Here is a 21,368-nt window from a genome sequence, read left to right as displayed (position 1 = left end):
TGGAACTTTTAATAGGAAGTGAGACCTGGTAGGTTTGCATAGACTAGTGTGAAATAGTGACACATCCCAAAGTAATTTGGACAGAGAATAAAAATATATATGCAGGGCCCTCCCCCCCCCCCCCCCGGAGAAGCTGGGGGAAAATGCAGAGGTGTCCGGCTTCCTCACCTGAATTGTTGCTGATGTTCTCACAAACATTGAGGACACGCGGTTTGATGTGCCGAGCCCTCTATCACGGGACTTGCCCCTATGAAGTTCATTACTGCAAAGGAAAGGCTAAACCTGCTTATAATTGTGCCTACAAGTCTCCCCGAGTACCTCTTTGTTGCTCAGATGTGGCCCTCTCTCTCTAAATAAGCCAATTCGGTGGTGAACTCACTGCCCTCCACTCTGGGATCTGACTTCCAGGGGTGTAAAGCTCCCTGGCAAGACGGGATATGACTCTCAGGGATGAATCTGGACCAGACATCGTGGGATTGAGAACATCATCTTGACCAAAAGGGGGATGAGAAATGAAATGAAATAAGTTTCAGCAGCTGAGAGATTCCAAATGGAGCCGAGAGGTCACTCCGGTGGGCATTCTTATGCACTATATAGATAACCCTTTTTAAGTTTTAATGCATTGGAATAACTAGAAGTAAATACCTGAAACTATCAAACTGCAACCCAGTAGCCTTGACTCTTGAAGACAATTGTATAGCAATGTAGCTTACAAGAGGTGACAGAGTGATTGTGAAAGCCTTGTGGATCACACTCCCTTTATCGAGTGTATGGATGGACGAGTGCAAAAATGGGGACCAAAAACTAGGTGAAAAATAGGATGGGGGGGATGGTTTGGGTGTTTTTTAATTCTTATTTTCACTTCTTCTGGTAGAAGGAAAATGTTCAAGAAATGGACTGGGGTGATGAATGCACAACTATATGAAGGTACTGTGAACAACTGATTGTAACTTTGGATGACTGTATGGTACGTGAATATATCTCAATAAAATTGAATTAAAGAAAAAATAAATCCTGAGGAAATGGATCAAGAGTACTGGTTGACCACCCCCTATACAGGGCATGAATCCCAACAGTGTAAGTCTCCCTGGCAACATGGGACATGACTTCCAGGGGTAAGTATGGACCTGGCATCATGGATTAAAAAAAAAAAAAAAAAAAAGTACTGCTTGAACAATTACATGGAACTTTGAATAGGAAGTGATTAGTATAGGCTAGAGTGAAACAGTGACACATCTCAAAGTAATTTGGACAGATAATAAAAAATACATTTACAGCCCCCCGACCCACCCAGCACCAAGGAGCTGGGGGAAGATGCAGAAGTGTTGAACTTCCTCACCTGGACTGGTGTTGATGTTGTCACAAACACTGGGACTGGCGGTTTGATGTGCCGAGCCCTTGATCATGGGACTTGCGCTTATGAAGCTCATTACTGCAAAGGAGAGGCTAAACTTGCATATAATTATGCCTAAGAGTCTCCCCTTGAGTACCTCTTTGTTGCTTAGATGTGGCCCTCTCTAACTGAGCCACCTCGACAGGTGAACTCACTGCCCTCCCCCCTACATGGGACCCAACTCCCAGGGGTGTAAATCTCCCTGGCAATGCAGGATATGACTCCTGGGGATGAATCTGGACCCGGTATCATGGGACTGAGAGTATCTTCTTGACCAAAAGGGGGATGCAAATTGAGACAAAATAGTTTCAGTGGCTGAGAGATTTCAAATGGAGTCGAGAGGTCACTCTGGTGGACATTCTTATGCACTATATATATAACACCTCTTAGGCTTTAATGTATTGGAATAGCTAGAAGTAAATACCTGAAACTACCAAACTCCAACCCAGCAGTCTGGACTCCTGAAGACGATTATATAAGAACGTAGATTACAAGGGGTGACAGTGTGATTGTGAAAACCCTGTGGATCACACCCCCTTTATCTAGTGTATGGATGGATGAGTAGAAAAATGGGGATAAAAACTAAATGACAAATAGGGTGGGATCGGGGGATGGTTTGAGTGTTCTTTTTTCACTTTTATTTTTTATTCTGATTCTGATGTAAGGAAAATGTTCAGAAATAGATTGTGGTGATGAACGCATAACTATATGATCATACTGTGAACAGTTGATTGTATACCATGGATGATTGTATGGTATGTGAATATATTTCAATAAAACTGAATTAAAAAAAAAAAAAAAAGAGTACTGGTTGAGAACAACACTAACAAATACAAAACACAATAAGTAAATGATCCACAACATTCTACAGCCTTCCAGTGTCCCACAGGATACTTATTCCCCATATGAAGTACAACCAGAGGTCATTTACAATATCCCAGATGGACATTAATTTGCATTGGGGTAGATTAGTTCACAGTAAGTGGCACAATCCTTGGGAGGCTCTGGACTATTCAGAACTTGGAGCTGGCTTAGATGATTCCTATGTCCTGTGCTGATGCGTTGGCCTGGTGGCTTCTTGTAGGTGGCATCTGCAGTTGGTCTCTCAAGGAGTACACAACCCTTTGTGGGCACCTAGGCAATGGGCTGGACAAATATCTCTCTCCTCTAAGGCCCAGTACCCAGTTTAGAAATTCCCACTTAAAATTACACCCTTTCTTGCATCTGATATTTTCTAACACTGTAGCTGTGGTTCCCAACCTTGTTAACACTAAGGTGTTAAACTTGGGCTAATTACCAAAAGTAGTCCCCAAATACCTATGTCCCTACCTGAGATTCTATAAAATATTCACTAGCTAAGTTTTATCTCTCAGAAACTTAAATCCACCAGAGTATTCCTATGGCAGACAAGTCCTAAAACACTGAGCCAACAGCCTCTTTAAGAATAACAATCAGATGCAGCCCCCTTCCCCATAATGTCGACACCCCCTTTCAATATGAACAAGTTAGGATGGTCACAGCCCAGGCACCCCTGAAGAGGGAGAAAGAGATTAAATGAAAGGGGTAGCAACAAACAAGATAAGATTTAACAAAGGTCTATGCATACTGAAACTTTATATATTGTTCAGGTGCTGGGGTGTTGGAATAGCTGGAAGGAGATAAATGACATGGTGGAACTGTAACCTATAATAGCCTTTGACATTTGCTCTACAGCTATTCGTTGAATTGTGCTTTGAAAGCCTTCACCTTTATATTCCCTATATTTCATAAGGGAAGAACTGAAACTGTAGAACTGTAACCCATAACAATTTTTGAAATTACCTATGTAACTGCTTGTTGAGCTGTACATCGCAAGTTAACACCCTTCTGTATGCATGTTATATTTTACATTAATAGAAATAGCTCAAGTTGTGGAACCGTGACCCATGATATTCTTTGAAATTTGTTCTCTAACTACTTGTTAAACTGTATTTTGACAGTTATCATTGTTATGTATACATGTTAAAGTTCACAATTTAAAAATGCATTAAAAAGAGAAGGTCATGCAAGGATGAATAATCATAATTCTTTTGGACCAAGAAGCAGTAGTAATCCATAGGCACTCTTGAGATGCAAGAATACTTGACGCCTATTTAGTATGATGATAAACAAAATTCCATCTCAAATGTGCATCTAAATACTGCTCTCGCCCATCTATCAAACTTAATAAAATTATTTGTAGCTTTAAAAAAAAAAAAAAAAAACTTGGGCTAATAGGAACCAATTGATTGTCTTCTGTTCTCCTACCAGAGAAGATACTTCTTTCCTTTAGAATCATGACCAATAGAGATATATGATTCATAACCTACTGGCTAGAAATGTCCTCAAATTGGTAACAGGGGTCTAAATTTCTACCATGTCTATAGAATGATTTCTTTGAGTTATTAAAGACTTGTTTGTTGCTAAAATGCAAATACCTAGGACTCAGGAAGAAATAAATATTTTAGTAAGACTCTCTTACTAAAGGGTGTCTATCATTGATTGAAACCTAGGTATCAAGCATTTTACACATATTATTCCATCAAACCGTTCCAATGAAACAGTGTGATGTCAAAGATGAGGAAACTGGAACCCAGAGAGGTGAAATCACATGGCATAAGTCATACAAGCAAGAAATGGCAGAATAAAAATGCACACCCAGGTCTCCCTGGATTTTGCCCCTATATATCTTGCCTTCTTCACTGAAAATCTGACTGTACAAAATAAGACCCTAGTATCTAGAGAGATTCACCAGGGAGAAAAGGAAAAGGCAAGATTCCTGTGGAATGCAGGCCTTGATAGATCATGGCACTGGAAGCCTAAGGAAGGCTTGCAAGAGGTTTTAAAAAAATAAAACTAAAATAAAAAGATTAAGGAGCAAGATAAACAAATGAAACACAGGTAGCATCCAAATACACTTTCTTTTTATTTCAAAGTTTTGCCTCAGCTCATCTTGGGAATGTAGAGGAGGAATCTGTTAGAGGTTCATGGGACAGACAAGGTGGGTTTGTGTGAAGGGAGGGAAGGAGCAACTGAACATGCTAGATTACATCCAATAGTATTCTGGCACAAAAGAGGGAGATTTCAATACGGGGACAGAATAATAAGTGCTGCCAAGTGCCATAGAAAAGACTAAGGAAAGGCTTCTAGATGACCACTGGGACAGTGTAAATTGAGTGTCAGGATGAAGTGGGATTGCAGAAGTAAAGAATGATGAGAAACGAGGAAATTAGCACTAATGTAGACGACTTCTCTGACAGCAGCAAAGGGAAGAAGTTGGTTGCTACACAGGTTAGCAGGGTCAAGCATTTTTAAATGCTGATTTCAAAGCAAAAGAGAAGGAAGCAGAAGAGACTGATGATTTTTTAAAAAGGAAGAATATGATCATAACATACAACTCTAAAGAAATGCTCTGGAATTGCCTGTCTTCATGGATATCACTTCAGCTCCCTAAAAGAAAAGACCATGCCTGTCTTGTTCATGCTGTATTCATGGAACCTAGCACAACTGCCTAGCATATTCCCTGAATCAAAGTTTGTTTTCTGATTAACTCTTCCTTTGAATAGTTGGGGAAAGCCTTTTTAATGAGTGTCCTCAATGCTGTGGGGTCTACCTCTGCTGCAAAGAGAAAGAATAATTTCTACAATAAATAAGAACTTAAGATCCAAATAAGAAACATACTTCTAAGGCTACTGGAAATTAAATGTTAAAACTTCTCAGCAATTTAGATATCATACCATGAGACACTGCTATGATGGGGAAAGACTAGCTTGGAAATGAGTACCAGCTGACTCTCTTCCGGACTGATAAACAAAATGATAAGGTTGTAATTACAATGGTATATATTACCAATGGGTGCATCCCTACCCAAACTGTGGTTTGGAAAACCACCCAGAAACAAAAGCCAGTGGACCACGTCTGCATCAAGTATCTGGTTCAAATTCAGTGATATAACTGGCCCAGGATAAGACTTGTCTAGCCAGAGACTAAGGAATTTAACAGTTAAAATAAGGCACAGACCTTGCAAGAAATCCTGAAAGGGCTGCCCAACCCAGGCAGTATCTGAGTCATGACAGTAGAGCTTCATGTCTAGATATTAAGATAACAAAATGTGCAATGTACTGATTTAAAAGGTTGGCAGCACTACTGAAGAATTCTGCATTATCACCAAGCCTTGGTATGTAAAGAAACCCATCACTCAAACTCAGGAAATAGCTATTTCTATGAAATTAAGCCCTTTGCTAAGAAACATCACAATCATCTATAGTTGAACACCAAAAATGCACTGGTTGGACTTCCAGTTTCTACTTTGAACGTGAAATGCTGGAAAAGGCACTGCTACCACCCTAGCAAAAAGAAAAAGCTGAATAATTCTGCAAAATCCAAATTTTTTCTTAAACCCATCAGAAAGCTGATGTTATGGGAAAATCAAGTAGTCTGAAATCCAAATAAAGACAGGTGCCCCCAGGGAGAGATAGGATGTGAGCCAGGACTCACCAGCGGCACAGGAGAATAAGAAGATGGGGCTGCCACATACCTAGGTAATAAGTATTAGCTAACTTTTTTAATGAACTCTAAAGTCCAAGTGTGGGCTAGCCTGAGAGTATAGAGAACCCCTGGGAGCCACACACACAAGGATGGAGGTTCACATCCACTTGCAGGTTTTTCTCCACAAACATCCACAGGGTGTTCAAGGGAAAGAAGGGGTCAGGGAGGAGAACAGAAAAAGCTTCCCTCATGCTACAGGGACTGCAGAAGAGGAGATGCCACCATAGCAGAAAAGGCAGAAAGCCCTGCCTTGACAGTTCTAATTTAAGGAACAAAAAGCAGAAGACTTCCCTGATGAAAAATACCAAGTGTTTAAAAAAGCAGCAATATCAATTCTACATAATAACTTCCAGAAAAGAGATCAGGGGGAACATTTCCCAATTAATATTATGAAGTCAGCAATACCCTGATTCAAAACCAGACAAGGATATTACAAGAAAAGAGAACTCTACAGACCAATATCCCTTATGAACACAGACTAAAAAAAATCCTCAACAAAAACCTAAACAAACTGAGCCCAGCAATTACATAAAGGATAATACATCATGACTAAGTAAAGTTTATCCTCCAAAAGTAAAGCTGGTTCAATATGGGAAAATCAATCAATGAAATTCATCATGTTAACAGACTAAAATAGAAAAAACATGATCATATCAATTGAGGCAGAAAAAGCATTTGATGAAATTAAATGCTAATTCATCATAAAAACTCTCAACAAACTACAAATAGAAGGGAACCTTCTTAATCTGAAAAAGACTTCTACAAAAAATCTACAGCTTTTACCATACTTAATGGTGAAAGTCTGAATGCTTTTCCCAAGAAGAAAAACAAGGCAAGGATATCTGTTCTCCTATTTAACATTTTACTGGAGGTCCTGGACAGTCCAATAAGGAAATAAAAAGAAATAAAAACATCCAGATTGGATAGGAAGGAACAAGACTTGTCTCTATTTGCAGAGGGCATGACTGTCTACAAAGAAAATCTCAAAGAACCTACCAAAAAAGCTACTAGAACTAATAAGTAAGTTCATGTTCATCAAGGTCAAAGGACTAAGATCAATATACAAATCTCAACTGCATGTCTATATCCTCAAAATGAACAAGAAAGTTTTTTAAAGTACCATGTACACTAACACCAAAAACCATGAAATACATGAGTAAATGTAACAAAATATGTGCAGAACCTGTATAATGAAACCACGAAAAAATAACAAAAAATCAAAAGAAACCTAAATAAATGGTGATTCACAGACTGAAATTCTCAATGTTACTAAGTTGTCAATTCTCTCCAAATTGATCTATAGATTCAACACAATCTCAATCAAAATTCTAGCAGGATTTTTTTTGTTTTTTTTTAGAAATCAAGAAGCTGATTTTAAAGTTTATATGAAAAGGCAACAAAGCTAGAAGAGCCAAAACAATTTTTAAAACGATAACAAGGGAGCAACCTTTTACTTTCTCAACAGGAAGCTGCCCAATTCATGACTCACTCAATAAAGCTGTGAGAAAAAAAAAAAGAAACAAAAGCTGAGAATTCAAACTACATGATTTGAAAATTTATCAGAAAGCTACATAATCCAGACAGTGTGCTACTGACAAAAGGACAGACATAAAGATCAATGGAACAAAACAGAGATCCCAAAAATAATATATACATGTAGTCAATTAATTACTGACAAATATGCAAAGGAAACTCAATACAGAAAGGACAGTCTTTTCAACACACGGTGCTGGAACAACTGGACATACATATGCGAAAAAGTGAATTTCACAACACTCAACTGCCTCCCCATACCTTGCACCTTATATAAAAAGGTAACTCAGAATGAATTAAAAACCTAACTATAAAACCTAAAACTTCTCAATGGAAACGTAACAGAAAATTTTTATAACCCTAGATTAAACAAAAATTTCTTAGATATGACATCAGATACATTATCCATAAAAGAAAAAAAATTATAAAATGGATTCTCTCAAAATTAAAATCTTCTGCTCTTTATAAGATACATTTAGAAGAAAAACAAGCGAGTTTAGCATAAAATATTTGTAAAACGTCTATTTGATAAAGGACTCAAATCAAGAGCACATAAAGTGCTCTGGAAATTTAGTAAGAAAACCACCCAATTTCTTTTAAAGGCAAAAGAGCTGCACAGACACTTCATCAACGATATGAGAATAGTAAATAAAAACACTGCACACCTATTAAAATGACAAACAAAACAGCAGGAAAAAAACTGACAATACCAAGTACTGGCATAGATACAAAATTGTAATTCCCATACACTGCTGGGAGGAATGCAAAATGTTGTAAACACTTTGGAAAACAATCTGGCAGTTTCTTACAAAGCTAAATATGCACTTACCTATTGACCCAGCAATCCCACTCCTAGGCATTTCTCCAAGAGATGTAAATCTTATGTTCACTCAAAAACCTGAAAGTCAATGCTTATAATGACTTTATTCAAAATAGCTCCAAACTGGAAACAATCCAAGTGTCCTTCAGTTGGTGAATGGATAAACACTGTGGTATTACCAGACAATGAAATACTATTCAACAATAATTTGGATTAAACTACTAACATCAGCAACAACTTGGATGACTCTCAAATACATTACGCTAAGTAGGTATTACCAGGGTGTTTAAAATGAATGGCTTAACGGAAAATAAAACAAGGGTACAAGATTTTTCTGTGACATACAGTCAGTTACTTTTGATGACAGTGACCTAAGTTCATTAATTAGTATATAGGTTTGGTGCTGTAACCAAGACTCCAAATAACAGGCTTACACATCGTGATAGTCCTATTATAGTCATGGCCTGGTATGGTATCAGCAACACAGTTTCCATCAATTTTCCTTAAGGCAGTGGGTTCCCAAACTCTTGCTGCCTATTAGTATCAACTGAGGATTTAAAAAAACTAATGATATCCAGCTCCCACCCCTAGACATTCTAATTTGACTGACTCACAGTGTGACCTGGGCCCTGGAATTTTTAAAACCCCTCTAAGTAATTCTAATGTGCAGCAAAGTTTGGGAACTACTACCCTGAGGAGCTGCTCTCGTCCATATGGTCCAGGATGGCCTACCATACCACACTTGCATTCCAAATGCTGGGAAAGAGGAAGGACATGAATCACAGGCTGCACACATTACTTCTGCTCACACCCTACTGGCCAATCACATGACCACACCTAGTAGCGGGAGATGCTGAGAAAGGTCATTTTTATTCCAGTCAGCCATGTGCCCAGCTACAAAAAAAAAAAAAAAATGTATTATGGAAGAAGAAAAGGAAGATGACAGATTTTTCTTTTTTGCAAAACAGTCCAATCTAGCAAAAATACCAATCCTTGGATTTGAAGACAAAACTCACGCCACGATGCTGTGACTCTGTCAAATGTATTCCATTCACATAAAGATGGGGCCAAAGATTGTAACAAATCATCAGAGGTAAGAAAACTGAAAGTCAACAATCTTTGTGTCAGAACTTTTACTCCAGTCAATTCCCGGATTTTCACCTGAATGACTTGTTGGAGGAGTATATTGTCTGATTGGCCAAGGTAGTCAGCAATACCCAAACTCCACGTATATGCTCCAGTTGACTGAATACAGTGAAGCATTCTCAACATCACAATATGGAAAAACTTCAAAAGAAAGAAATCCACCAAACACAGCACTTCAAGCCTGAAACCATCTTGTTAAAACCACTCATTGAGTGGAATCTAGACTCGGCATTGTGGGATGGAGAACATCTTCTTGACCAAAAGGGGGATGTGAAAGGAAATAAAATAAGCTTCAGAGGCAGAGAGATTCCAAAAGGAGCTGAGAGGTCACTTTGGTATGCACAATATAGACAACCCTTTTTAGGTTCTGGTGAATTGGAGTGCTAGCAGTAAATACCTGAAACTATCAAACTACCACCCAGAACCCATGAGTCTTGAAGATGATTGTATAAAAATGTAGCTTATGAGGGGTGACAATGTGATTGGGAAAGCCATATGGATCACACTCCTCTTTGTCTAGTCTATGGATGGATGAATAGAAAAATGGGGGAAGGAAAAAAACAAACAAACAAACAAACAAACAACAACAAAAAAACACCCATTGAGGTTCTTCATCTTAGATGTTTGGTGCTGCACTTGCATTTAAGCCTTGTTTTCCAGAAGGAATGCAAATGTAATCATCACTCATGCTGGATGCTACAGTTAGCCTAAATGAAATAAAATATACAGAAACATGAAGTGATAGGTACCTTAGAAAGTGTTATCAAACAAATTATAAATAACTCAACTTTGACATTACAAACCTAGTATTAAACAAACCATTCCTCATTTGACATTGAGCATCTACTTCAGGCATTCCTCTTCATTTGACATTGAGCATCTGCTCATTTGACATTGAGCATCTGCAAAACAGATGTAGTTATAACGTAAGCAACTGAGTTGCACGTAATACAATCATATCTTTTCCAAAATAAAATAAAATAAAAAACTAAACAAAAACAAAAATAAGCTGTTTAAAAGCCCCCCCCAAAAAAACCTTCCCTCTGTTACCCATATCCATAGAAAACCCTAAATTCTATTTTCATCATATTGCTCCCTAGCCAACATCACCCAGAAGCTCCCAAACATCAATTCACATCTAAAACTCTCCAGTGTTACTATGAGGAAACCATATATTTTCTATAACACTGTTAAACTCTAATGAGCTAAAACTGGATTGAGTACTAATCTGTACTAATAAAGGCTAGACTGCAAAACAGTACAACCTGTAGTGGTTTCTAAAGCAACCAGCTGTTTCTTAACAGAAGTTATGTGAGGGGAAAGATTTTTTAAAAATAAAATCTTTTAGGGAACTTTTTACAAACCTGTTTATTGAGATAATACAAAAAAGTGTAGAAATCAATAAATCTTTACAAAGCAATAGTGAAGACACCTATACTACCACAACCCCGATTCATAAAAGTAGATCAATAAGTACTCCAGTACCTAAAGAATTTCTGATTGAAAGATTTAGTCACATTCTATTTCCCTTTTCTTTTGCTGTCCTTTGTGTTCCACAATGTAGAAGTGATACTTCAAGATTTGTAACACAGACAAATTTTCTTTGGAGAAATTAAAAGTAGGTACCTTAGGAGTCTTTCTTATAGAACAGTCAAAAACTGAAAGAAACACAGACATCTGATTCCAAAGTGTTCTGTACTCACAAAATGCCACAGCAAATACAGGAGCAGCATTTATTTCCCATAACATTTATGATCATAAGAAAAGACTCAAGGTGAGTTTTTTGCTTAAACCTAGGAACACCAGAACTAGCTTAAGCAAGGATTAGTGAAAATAGCCAAATTCTCTCTTGGGATTTGCAGAAGTGTTGGGTGAAAAGTTTCCTTAGAAGTGAGGGGAGGAAAGTACACTCTTCTTTTCCTCCTCTTCCATCCTGTTTCCTAGTACACGTATGTGACAGCTAGAGCTCTAGTATCATCCTGGGTCATGACAATGAGGGCAGAAACCAAGCATGTTAGAATATATGCTGAAAAGAAACTGGGTCCCATGCAACTTTGATGAACTGCCAAACTGACCATGGAGGGCCTACCTCCAAACTTCTATCACATAAGGAATAAACCTCTAATTTGTTATCTTTTATTTGCAATATTTATTCAAACTGACCGGGGATTTGGATATGTTCCATTTTGCTCAAGCTGCTGTTATGCAAAATACCAGAAATGGATTGGCTTTTATAAAGGGAACTTATTAGGTTACAAAGTTACAGTTCTAAGGCCATAAAAATGTCCAAATTAAGGCATTAACAAGAGGATACCTTCACTGAAGAAAGGCTGATGGTGTCCAGAACACCTCTGTCATTTGGGAAGGCACATGGCTCGCATCTGCTGGTCCTTTGCTCCCAGGTTGTGTTTCAAAACGGCTTTCTCCAAAATGTCTCTGGGCTTCTGTCTCTCTTCACTTCTCTCAGCTCTCTCTGCTTGGTTCTCCTGGGGCATTTCTCTCTAAGCATCTGGGAGTTCTCTCTTAGCTTCTCTGGGGCAAACTCTAGGCTTCATCTCTTAGCTTAGCATCTCCAAACATCCTTCTGTCTGCATCTCCCAGCTTCTCCAAGCGTCTACGTCAGTTCTTGGCTTTGCTTCAAAATGTCTCTCTCAGCTTCTCTGAGCTTCTCCTCTCCATGAGCTCACTTAAAGGATTCCAATGATCTAATTAAGACCCAAACTGAATGGGTGGGGTCCACATCTCCATGGAAATGATCTAATCAAAAGGTCTCACCTACAGTTGGGTGGGTCACATCTTCATGGAAACAACCTAATCAAAAGGTTCCACCCTAATCAAAAAACTAACAAGTCTGCACCCACAAGACTACACTAAAGAACATGGCTTTTGTGGGGGACATAATAGACAGAAATTATAGCACACCATGTGTTTTCTCATTCAGCCCATTTCTGCCTATACACCTTTTCTTCACACTGTATCCTTCATGTAAACGGACTCCATCTCTCTCTAATAAGCCAATCAAATCCAAGACTGCCTTTCTCTGCAAAAGAAACACGAACTATTTCTTCCTGATATGCATTGCTCCTTTATAATATGTTCTTAAAGAACAACAAGAAGACAGGAAGACTTTTTCTATCAGCTACCAAGACTTACAAGACTCTCTTCTTGTTCTCTTTCATGGCGCAGGATCAGGGTGAAAAAAAGAACACCATGCAGGAACTTCACATCCACAAGCTCTGCCTCAATATCTGCATGGGGGAGAGTGGAGACAGACTGACCCGCGTAGCCAAGGTGTTGGAGCAGCTCACAGGCCAGACTCCTGTGTGTTCTCCAAAGCTAGATATACCATCAGATTCTTTGGCATCAAGAGAAATGAAAAGATTACCATCCACTGCACAGTCCATGGGGCCAAGGCAGAGGAAATCTTGGAGAAAGGTCTAAAGGTGCGGGAGTATGAGCTAAGAAAAAATAATTTCTCAGATACTGGAAACTTCGGTTTGGTGATCCAAGAATACATCAATCTGGGGATCAAATATGATCCAAGCATTGGTATCTATGGCCTGGGGACTTCTATGTGGGGCTTAGAAGGCCAGGTTTCAGCATCACAGACAAGAAGTGCAGGACAGACTGCATTCGAGTCAAACACAGAATCAGCAAAGAGGAAGCCATGCGCTAGTTCCAGCAGGAGAATGATGGCATGATCCTTCCTGGCAAATAAATTGCCGTTTCTATCCAACCATAAAGAAAAATATTAACAAATGGTATTACATTAAAATTCAGAACTTTTGTTCACCAGAAGACACCATTAAGAGAATGACAACACAACCCATGGAGTGGGAGAAGACATCTGCCACACACAAAGGGCTTATATTAAGGCTGTATAAAGAGCTCCTCCTAATCATTAAAAAATAAAAATTTAAAAATAAAAGGCAAGGCAGATAATTTAACTGAAAAATGGGCAGAAGACTTGAGTAAGCACTTCAAAAAGAGAATATCAAATGGTCACACACATCAGAAAAGGTGCTCAACTTCATTAGTAATCATGAAAAATGAAAATAAACTGTGGCACTCTGCAAAAATGGCTAAAATTCTAAAGTCTGAAAATACCAAGTGTCAGTGAGAATGTGAAGCAGTGGGGACTCCTCATTGCTGGTGCGGCTGCTGTAAATTGATAAAACTTCTCTGAAAAACTGGGTGGAATTATCTACTAAAGTTGAACATATATTTAATCAGTGATCTAGCAATTCCACTCCTAGGTATATTCATAGCCATAAGCACAGATATGTTAGATATATACATGCATATTCATAGCAGTCAACAACTGGCAAACAACCCCAAAGTTTATCAATAAAAGAGTGACTAAATTACAGTATATTCATAAAATGGAATACTAGACAGCAATGAAAACAAATGAAATACAACTACATGCAACAACTTGGATGGATCTCAGATGTAATGTTGAGCAAACAAAGCCAGACACAAAAAGGAATATGTGCCGGTTTGTATGTATTATGTCCCCCAAACGCCATTATCTTTGATGTAATCTTGTGTGGGTGGACCTATCCGTATTGAATAGATTGTAATTCTTTGAATGTTTCCATGGAATGTGCCCCACCCAACTGTGGGTGATAACTCTGATGAGATAATTTCCATAAAGTGTAGCCCCATGCATTCAGGGCGGGCCTTGATCAGTGGAGCCATATAAATGGGCTGACAAACAGAAGGAACTCAGTGCAGTGCAGCTGTGAGTAATGTTTTGAAGAGGAGCTACAGCCAAGAGGGACACTCTGAAGAAAGCACAGGAGCTGCAGATGAGAGACAGTTTGAAGACAGCCGTTGAAAGCAGACTCTTGTTCCGGAGAAGTTAAGAGAGGGCAAATAACCCAAGTGCAACTAAAAGTGACATTTTTGAAGAACTGCAGCTTAGAGATGAACATCCTGGGAGAAAGCCATTTTGAAACCAGAATTTTGGAGCAGACGCCAGCCACATGCCTTCCCAGCTAACAGAGGTTTTCTGGACACCAGTGGCCATCCTCCAGTGAAGGTACCCGATTGCTGATGTGTTAGCTTAGACACTTTATGGCCTTAAGACTGTAACTGTGTAACCAAATAAACCCCCTTTTATAAAAGCCAATCCATCTCTGACGTTTTGCATTCTGGCAGCATTAGCAAACTAGAAAAGAATACAATGCATAAAGAAAAACAGGCAAAGCTAAACTATATAGTGTTTTTAGAGATAGTAAAAGGCAGTAAAGCTATAAAGAAAAGCATGAACATAAATATCATAGAGATCAGGATAGTATGAGATGGAGGGGATAGTAATCAAAAGGGGGTTGGGGATGTTTCTGGAAGACTGGCAATGTTTATTTCTTAAGCTGGGTGGTGATTAAACAGGTCTTTTGTGTGCAAGAAATTACTGTGTCACAATTTTTTTGTTTTATGACTTTTCTGGATATTATATTATAATATTAAAAAGTATATCTATATCTATCCATCTAGTTTTTTTTAATTCATTTTATTGAGATATATTCACATACCATGCAGTCATACAAAACAAAGCGTACATTCAATTGTTTACAGTACCATTATATAGTTGTGCATTCATCACCAAAATTAATTTTTGACATTTTCATTACCACACCCACAAAAATAATAAGAATAAAAATTAAAGCAGAAAAGAACAATTAAAGTAAAAAAGAACACTGGGTGCCTTTTTTTTTCCCCCATTTTTCTACTCATCCATCCATATATTGGACAAAGGGGAGTGTAGTCCATATGGCTTTCCCAATCACACTGTCACCCCTCATAAGCTACATTTTTATGCAATCGTCTACAAGGTTCATGGGTTCTGGGTGGTAGTTTGATAGTTTCAGGTATTTACTGCTAGCCATTCCAATTCATTAGACCCTAAAAAAGTGTTGTCTATATTGTGTGTAAGAGTGCCCACCAGAGTGACCTCTTGGCTCCTTTTGGAATCTCTCTGCCACTGAAGCTTATTTCATTTCCTTTCACATCCCCCTTTTGGTCAAGATGTTCTCCATCCCACGATGCCAGGTCTAGATTCCTCCCCGGGAGTCATATTCCATGTTGCCAGGGAGATTTACTCCCCTGGGTGTCAGATCCCATGTAGTGGGGAGGGCAGTGATTTCACCTGCCAAGTTGGCTTAGCTAGAAAGAGAGGGCCACATCTGAGCAACAAAGAGGCATTCGGGAGGAGGCTCTTAGGCACAATTATAGGCAGGCCCAGCCTCTCCTTTGCAGCAACAGTCTTGCCAAGGGCAAGTCCCGTGGTAGAGGGCTCAGCCCATCAAACCACCAGTCCCCTATGTCTGTGAGCACATCAATAACCATTGAGGTGGGGAAGCCTAACACCCCTGCACTCTCCACCAGCTCCTCAAGGGGGGTCTGCATGTCTTTTTCTTTTTTTTTTTTTAATTAACTCTTTTTTTTTTTTAAATAACTATATCAAAAAAATGTTTTAAAGATATACAAAAAACACTGCAAACAAACCATAACAAGGGAGTAAGAAAAAGACAACTAACCTAAAATAACTACTTTACTTGTTCCTACTCTACCCCAAGAAAATAACCTAATATAGCAACATTTCTGTGAACTTGTTCCTACCATAACCATCAGAAATTAACAAACCATAGTCATTCCTGGGCATTCCCAGAAAGTTAAATTTACCCATGATAGATTATCTGTTCTTATTGGGTTATCGTTCCCCCTTCATTAATTGCTCTCTATTGTTAGTTCCCCTACATTCTATATTATAAACCATTTATTTTAGGAGTGTGTTATTTAACCTCCAGGTGTTTGTGAATTTTCTAAGTCTCTGATGGTTACTGACTTCCAATTGTATTCCACTGTGGTCAGAGACCACGCTTTGAATAATTCCAATTTTTTTAAATTTATTGAGGCTTGTTTTATGTCCCAGCATACGGTCTAATCTGGAGAAAGTTCCGTGATCACTAGAGATCTGGGATGTAATGTTCTATATATGTCTGTAAATCCAGTTCGTATCAGATTGTTTAGGTTTTCAATTTCCTTACTGGTCTTCTGTCTAGTTGATCTATCTATAGGAGAGAGTGATATGTTGACGTCTCCCACAATTATTGTGGAAACATCCATTGCTTCCTTTAGTTTTGCCAGTGTTTGTCTCATGTATTTTGTGGCACCATGATTGGGTGCATAAACATTTATGATTGTTATTTCTTCTTGTTGAATTGCCCCTTTTACTAGTATGTAGTGGCCTTCTTTGTCTCTCTTAACATCCTTGCATTTAAAGTCTATTTTATCTGAGATTAATATTGCTACTCTTGCTTTCTTTTGGCTGTAGCTTGCATGAAATATTTTTTCCATCCTTTCACTTTCAATTTCTTTGTGTCCCTGTGTCTAAGATGAGTCTCTTGTATACTATACATTGATGGTTCATATTTTTTGATACATTTTGCCAATCTATATCTCTTAATAGTCATCTAGTTTTAAAGTAAGGAGGAGATAATTGTTCATTCTCATGGTTTCCATGAGAAGAGATTTCCCCAAACTCCTACATCTCCCACCCCCACCTTTCTCTAGAAATGACCTAACAAGGAGTTTGGGGCAGGAGCTGAGCAGGCTTGGCCCAGCTCCTTGCCCTTTCCCTCTCTGAATCTGCTTGCAGGGGGAATGATTTGCCATCAGTCCCCAGTCATACATAAGCTTAGCTGACAGGTTCTGATGGGGGGCAGGGGTAAGTAGACCTCTAGGGTTGGGGGCCATGTTAAATTCAAGGGAGGGCAAGCAAATCAACTAACCATTTCTAAGCTAGTCCCTCAACATAGTTCATAAAACTAATAAAGGTGACATTTTAGTCTCTTCTGACTACTGTATCTTTCCACTGGTTCTGAAATTGGCAGGGAGAAAGAGGGATGTTATTTATTTAATGTCCTAAAATCCCAACAAGAAAGAAAAAATTAGTTGTTGTGTTTTTTTTAAGTACAAAGAGTAAAGCAATTATTTTCCTTTCCTTACCACTGACAACCAGGGGAAATATGTCCTACATACACTAAAATTCCTCAATTGTACCATGGTGTCAACTTTTAACTTTGAAGCACCAAAATCAAACATGAGGACTTATACTATTTAGAATCCTAAATGATGCTATTAAGATTTTTTTTTAATGTAGTAACTTTCAATCTTAATAAGTTAATTAAAAATTTACATGAATGTGGGGAAAAAGAGAACAATTCAGAATATTACAAGGTGCTAAAATCCCGTGGTGACAGGTGTTAAATAATGACAGAGGTTCTGGAATGAAAGAAGCCAGATAATCTACCCAAAGAGGAATAACAGTGTAATTACTGGGCAGAAAAGCCACAGGCCTTGTTAGCTAAGACTCCCTCTGCTTTCCTTGGTAAAGCTTTACAACTCACTGTATCCCTCAGGGTTTCCTGGCCAAGAACTGCTGTGGGGTCAGAAGAAAATTCCATCTCCAACCCCTTGCTGCTCCTGAAAAGAAACACTGTGCTCTTTCTCATTTTAAACATTTTATTGCTAAACACTATGGAAAATGGACAAGATAATAAACCTGGAGAATTCATTCTTCTTATAGGGCACAAACCAGATAATATACTAGGTTTCTAGAAGAAAACGTAAAGGACCATTCTTATCCTTCAGGTGCTTGGTTTAGTTGAGGAAATACATAAACCATTGACCATGAGGGAGTGGGAGGTGCACAGGTGTTATGAGAACCAGAAAAGGTTTAGAGAGCCAGCTAAGAGTTAGAACAGTGACACTTGTATAAAGTTTTAAAAGATAAGTAAGAATAGAAGTGTTTGGGGAACCATGTCAAGTAAAGAATGGCAGGTACATGTGGTACAAAGAAGTGAGTGGGGTGGAAGAACCAAATGAAGTGTATCATGCTGTTGTTATGTGCCATGCTAAAGAGTTTAAACAGGATCCTGAAGGCACTAGGGGAGCTACTGAAAACTGGAGGAAGACAATCACATCTGTGCTTTAACTGGAAAGGGGCAAAGGGACAGCGAGCCTACTGCAATACTGCAGGCAGGGGAGAGAAGAATTCTCAGAATTCAGTGACAAATTAGTTGTGAGGGATGAAAGGGGGAAATGCCAGGTCTTGTCCTGTGAGACTGGGTGGATCAAACTATTAGCCAGAGAATGGGGAGCTGATGCTTAATTTGTGCGGAATATATAATCAGGTTGATTGCAAATGTTTGGAAATGGATAGAAGTGATGGTAGCACATTACAGTGAGTATAATTAACAGCAATGATATGGGGGTACTATTGTGGTTGAAAGGGAAAGTTTAGGGTCATATAGGTCACTAGATGGAAAGCCAGAGGATGAAACATGGGAATGTATAACATAATGAAACTTCTTGAGGGTGAAAAAGTTCTAGAATTGATTACGGTGGTGAATGCACAACTCTGAATTTACTAGAAGACACTGTACACTTTAGATGGATAGTATGGTATGTGAATTTATCTCAACAAAAATGCTTTAAAAAACAAACCAACAAAACTATTAGCCAAAATATGAAAACAGAAGAAATCTTCTTTTGTTCTAGAGAGAAGATGTGTTCAGTTTCTTACATATTGAGCTCTAGGTGTCCGAGTTTCAGGAGACAAATGCAAACCGGAAATACAAATTAGAGAATTTTTAGTACACAGATTAGCAGATCCTAATGTGGTTCTCTGGCCAAATGCATCAGAGGGAACTTAAAACCATGGGGCCCCAGTAACACCTAAATAAACTCTATAGTTCAGAAAAAAAATCTTACTATTATTAGTAAGAGATTTTGATAGGGAGACAAGGTCTGACAAATAGCCAAGTATTATTTTTTCTTTATCCAAGCAATGAAGCACCTGGTTTGCCTACTGGAAATTGGGGGGGAAATATCAATTCATATTAGCAATTAAAATGATAAAAGAAATCTGTATAAAAAACTCGGAACAGCTTACTGAAGAACGTAAAATAAGACCTGAACAAACTGAAAGGCAAACCACATTCTTGGATGGGAAGACAATATAAAAACCTCAACTCTACCTAAATTGTGATATATTTAATGCTTATTCATTTAGAATAACAACAGAAGTATTTTGGGGGGAAAGAGTGGGAAAAAAAATGATCTCAAAGTTTACATGAATACATGCCCAAGAATATCCAAGAAAAGTAAACAAAGAACATAAAGAGAGACACATCTCACTAGATTTCAGAAAACACTATAAGGTCAGTGAAATATAATCTGTGGAAAACTTTGATATGTTATAGTGTAACCTCCAAATAGAATAGAAAGTTCAGGGTCTGCCAGTGTTTTTGTTTTTTTAATAGAAAGAATGTTTCTTACCTCAGTTGAAGGGAATAGCAAAATCTCTTAACAACAACAACAACAACAACAACAACAAAATCTGTGCAGTTGGTGTAAGATGAGATAAACAGAGGAGAGGATTAGAATGTAGAGTCAAAAATCCAGAAACAGATCTTTCTATAAAAGAATTTAATATATGACAAGTACAGTACTTGAATTCAGCAAAAAAGGATGATTTTTAAATAAATAAATGGAGCTGGCAAAACTCGCCATCCATTTAGAGCAGTGCTGCCCAGTACAGAAACCACTAGTCACAAGTGGCCATTGGACACCTGAAATGTGACTAGTGTGAATTGAGACGCTGCAAGCATAAAACACACACTGAATATCAAAGACTTAGTATGAAAAAAAACATAAAATATCTCAATAATAATTTTGAGTTGATTACGTACTGAAACGACAATCTTTTGGATATATTGGATTAAACTGGTGATATATTAAATAAAGCCCCTCCTTTAAATCGGATTTAAAAAAAAATGTAAAAAATAAATATTGTAATAAAACCTAGAAGACTAAGTGTAGAATCAGGGAAGTCAGTGGATTTTTTAATGATAAGGACAAAAGATATGTGTGTGTGCGCGTGCATGTGCGTAGGAAGTAATAAGAAAAACACAACTCAATAGGAAAATGGGCAAAAGACAGATTTAGGAAACACAGAAAAACAATCCGAATGACAAACAATAACAACAGCAACAAAAGATATTCAAAATCACTAGAAGAGGAAATGCAATTCAAGTAACTAAGATTTCTCGTTATACCCATTAGGCCAGAAAAAACTTAAAATGCTAATAGCACCTAATTCTGCTGAAGATGTGGGAAATGAATAAGCTCATACTTGCTGGTAAATGTAAAAGTTACAGGCCTTGAGAAAACAATCTGTCAACATCTATTAAAATTGAAAATATGTAATATCCTTCAACCTAAGAACCCTCTCACAAATAAATCCTCCAAGCACATAAGGACATATGTTCAGGGAATCTTTACTATAACATCATTTGTACAGCAATAAAAATGGAAACAACAAAAACAATCAACAGGATACTAAGTAAATGCCCATCTACTGACAAAGTTGAAAACATTAGGGTCTACCACTAAACAAGACCCATGATGCAATCATTAAAAACTATAAACCAAAAATATTACAAAATTTGATAACTAGGATATATCAAAGATAAAGAGCAAGCTAAAGACTGTTCTTTCTGTACATCTGAAATTTTTCATAATAAAAAAATGAAAAAAAAATGGCGGAGGGAAAATTAGATGCTTTACCTTTTTCTGAGCGCAAATCTCAGAAGTCTGTCCCCTCTCCTCCCATATCAGACCCCTACCAGTTTTCTGACCTGCACTACCAATATATCCATTTCTTCAACTTGACTCAGTGATTTCACAAGATCTCCTCTGCTCTGTTCTTTTATGGTTAAATATATATATATAATATATATTACAAACAAATTTCAAATTACTTTTCATCCCATTACAATAATTCATTTTTTAATATTCCTGTGGTGAAAATTCCTTGACATAAAACACAAAAACTCAGTG

At 37.9% G+C, this 21,368-nt stretch overlaps 1 long non-coding RNA gene and 1 pseudogene across 1 annotated transcript in view; one reads left to right on the top strand and one right to left on the bottom strand.

Annotated features, from left to right (window-relative positions):
* Positions 1 to 9,932: 9,932 nt before the first annotated feature.
* LOC119539520 overlaps positions 9,933 to 21,368 on the bottom strand; it is a 14,073-nt gene continuing 2,637 nt past the window's right edge. The window contains exons 2-3 of the long non-coding RNA XR_005217891.1: positions 10,262 to 10,360; positions 9,933 to 10,165 (exon numbers count right to left, since the gene is read on the bottom strand). This is a non-coding gene — a long non-coding RNA (uncharacterized LOC119539520). The remainder of the gene's footprint in view (positions 10,166 to 10,261; positions 10,361 to 21,368) is intronic.
* On the top strand, positions 12,636 to 13,176 carry LOC119539504 (annotated as a pseudogene).

This window comes from Choloepus didactylus, chromosome 7 (genome assembly GCF_015220235.1).
Source record: "Choloepus didactylus isolate mChoDid1 chromosome 7, mChoDid1.pri, whole genome shotgun sequence".
In the NCBI taxonomy this organism is placed as follows: Eukaryota; Metazoa; Chordata; class Mammalia; order Pilosa; family Megalonychidae; genus Choloepus; species Choloepus didactylus.
Note: the sequence above shows the minus strand (reverse complement) of the source record. Positions and strands in the feature narration are given on the sequence as shown.